We start from the raw sequence: 3,387 nt of genomic DNA, 5'->3' as shown, positions 1-3,387 counted from the left end.
CGCCCAAGGTGACGGCCAGCCATCAGGAGCACGACTGATGATGGGGAGGTCTCGTCAGAGACGCCGGCGTAGATGATGCGCGCCGCGGACTGGAACGACCCCGTCCAGACGGCGTATGCGCCGCCAAGGTCCGCGGTGACGGGCGGGAGGTCGGTGAGGGCCCTGGTGAGCGGGTTGAGGAGCTGCACGGCGTGGCTCGCCTTGTCACGCAGGAGCAAGAGGCCCTCGGTGGTAGGTCTGCGCGGGCGCTGGCGCCGGTGGAGAGGTTGAGGAAGCGGCGACCGTCGCCGTCGGTGCGGTTGGACAGCATGATCCGGCGGCGCAGGCGGAAGCGCGGGTCCAGGTGGTTGCATCCCTCGCGCGGGCAGTGGCGGAGCCAGGATTTTCGATATGGGTATGCGTGGTAAAAAAATTTGCTTCACGACATTGTAAGAAATAGAAAATTTCATAATAATAACAAAAGAAACATGTTAGATAGTGATGGCGGCATACGGGCATGGTGGGCAGTCTCACAAATTCAAATATTCATAATTCAGAAATTTATATGCATGAGATTCACCTTGTTTTCTCTGTACTGCTTTACAAGTTTTCTAGCAAGCCAATGCAAACCACATCCAAAATTTACTGGATGCTACAATAGGTCAATGGAAACAAAATTAGGGAGTGAAAACAATCATCTCATCTTATCTAACAAATAGGAGAAATCAAGATTGAACACTCGCTAACTCAAAAAAAAAAACAATCACAGGAATCGGTGCCTGATATGTGTGCACCGGTGGTGCCGCGGCGGCCGCCGTTTCTCAATTGGAGGCGAAGCAGCGAACAGGCGCGAGGAGATCGATCTGCAAGATCCAAGATGGCAGATCGGCGACTATGCCAATGGCAGATACGGGCATGCGGCGCAACGATGTGCGTCACAGGCGGCGGAGGAGGCGCAGCGCAGCGCAGCGGCGGTTGAATCGAACGATCGAGGCGACACGTTCCAGGTCGTGTTGTCTCCTCGGCTTTGTCAATCGGCCAGCCGCATCATTGCCTCAATGATAAGGCCCAGTAGCACTAACTAGCAACGTAGTAGCCCAATCTTCGCCAAGTGGCACTGGAATCGTTCTTTTCTTTGTTTCTCTTCTCTGTACGTACAAAAAGATTGTCATATGTGATATAAAAGCATATAGGAGCTTATATATTGAATTTCTTTTGCAAAAAAGATTGGGTATGCATTGCATACCTTGCATTAGCCTAGCTCCGCCCCTGCGCGCGGGTCGGCGGTGCATCTCCTCCACTCGTTGCACGCGGCGCGGAGGCGGATGTACTCGGCCAGGTCGTGGCTGAGCAGCCGGTCGGCGATGTCGTCGACGAGCGCCGTCGGCAGGTTGAGCCAATCTCGCCTGCTCGTGTGTAGACCATCGTCAGAAAAGCAAGAGAAATCAGGACAGAGGACGGGGGAACAATTTTGAACTGACCATTCCTCTTCGTGGCCGCGTTCTTGGGACGGTTGCTCCTCGACGACGGCGAGGTTGCTCCTCTTTCGCCGCTTGCCCATGCGATCTGCTCGGATCTGGTCCTGGTTTTGTTGAGAGGCGTGGCGGCGGCCTTGGTATTTGAGTGCAGTGCCATGTACTAGTGCTATATATATCAAGATGGAAATGGGCCGTAAGGGGAAATGGGCACTGCCGCACTGGACGCTGGTATAGATGAGGTTGCTGGGCTCAGAGAACCCCACGATAATCCGAAAAACTACTTGCCTCCGATTTTTTGCCAACGTTTCTCTCAGAAAAAAGAGGGAGCGGTTCAAGGGGCTGGGCCAGCTTGGCTTTAAAAAATGTTGATAGCATTGAAGAAATGTTTGTAACATTAAAAAGATGTCCATGCATTTCAAAAATATGTTTTTTAAAGGCATTTCAAAAATATGTTCGTGGCAACTACAATATGTAAGAAACGTTCGCATAATTATATTAAAAAATTGTACTATCCAATAAAATGTTAAGGCAATATAAAAAATGTTATATAATGTAAAAAGTTAATGTTTTGCACCGTTCAAAAATGTTCTTGGCATTTTACAAAAATATACAATGTGAAACAAGTCCCTGTAGATTAAAAATGATCTGTACCATTTGAAAAATAATAAATTACATTTAGAAAATCATACATTTTTAAATTTTGTCGATGCCATTTTAAGAAGATGTTTATATAATATAAAAATCTTTCAAAGGTCAACATGTATTTAAAAATGTTTAAAGTCTATTCAAAACATGTATTTGGAAATATTAACCATGCATTTTTAAAATGCTCAACATGTATAAAAATAATGTATACAAAAAAATTACAACATGTCTTGAAAAAAGATGATAAAAAAGAAAAAGAAATAAATAAAAAGGAAAAGGAAAAAAACGAAAAATAAAAGAGAACCAATAAACAACCATGGAGAATAAAAAAATGGAAGAAAAACAAAAAACCCAAAAAAATAATACTAGAAAACTAAACAAGAAAAAGAAAACCAAAAGGAAAAAACAAATATCAAAAATAACCAAACCAAATAAAAAGAAAAACATTGCTTACAAGAAGAAGGAAGGCACAATTCTTTAAAGAAAAAGAAAGAACTTTGAGTTAATTGAAGACATAAATGAATAAAAAAGTAGACGAACTTTCCTACGTGCACAGAAAAATCTCTTGGTTGGTTGGCCCATTCGCATCGGCGTTGAAGGCGAGACTAACTTATGTCTCGCAATGGGCAAGATATAGCCCCAGTGAAAAGAAAATGATATCTGCACATATGTTACTTCTCGTACCGTGGGCCGGTCCATGAGTGGAAGATCATCAAGAGTCGATGGGGGACACATAGTCGCCTCAAGAAACTCTAGAAGTTCAAGGAAAAGGAACCCAATTGTTATGTCCAGACTTTGTCCAACATCGATGACGCCTAAACCTCGGCTTTCATGGCCACTTGTTGACACACATTCATGGAAAACCAAAACCTTCTGATATGGGATCTCTGGAGAACGTTTCAGAAGAAAGTGGGGTCTCTGAGGTAAAAGGTGAGTTATCCCTGTTTCCGCGGTGAGACCGACAGTGTACTCTGGTTGTTACCAAAAGGTCTTTGGGAGGGGTCATCTCTCCTGATCCGATGGTTGACTCCAGTAGTGAGATGCAAATTATGAATAATGATTTGGCACGAAGTGATGGTGGTGCAATGGTGATGGTCGCATAGCATGTTGTTGATAGGATCGCGAAAAATGTTGGTGATAACACATGAGTGACTTCGATAGCGGTGCTACTCAAGCATCCAGTCTCGAGCTTCGGGGCGAAAGCTTATGTCAGACCCGAGTGGTTATACCTAACAATGTTGATGTTTTTGTTACATCGTTACCTCGTTGAAGGCATTGCTCGGAT

The 3,387-nt window shown here is 44.8% G+C and overlaps 1 long non-coding RNA gene across 1 annotated transcript; it reads right to left on the bottom strand.

The window, feature by feature from the left end:
- Positions 1 to 637: 637 nt before the first annotated feature.
- Positions 638 to 1,587, bottom strand: LOC123184668 (uncharacterized). The gene is made up of 3 exons (XR_006493050.1): positions 1,461 to 1,587; positions 1,226 to 1,385; positions 638 to 1,127 (listed from the first exon to the last, which is right to left on the bottom strand). It is a non-coding gene; the product is annotated as an uncharacterized lncRNA (long non-coding RNA).
- Positions 1,588 to 3,387: the final 1,800 nt, after the last annotated feature.

This window comes from Triticum aestivum, chromosome 2A (genome assembly GCF_018294505.1).
Source record: "Triticum aestivum cultivar Chinese Spring chromosome 2A, IWGSC CS RefSeq v2.1, whole genome shotgun sequence".
Taxonomy (NCBI): domain Eukaryota; kingdom Viridiplantae; phylum Streptophyta; class Magnoliopsida; order Poales; family Poaceae; genus Triticum; species Triticum aestivum.
This window is presented reverse-complemented; position numbering and strand designations above follow the sequence as displayed.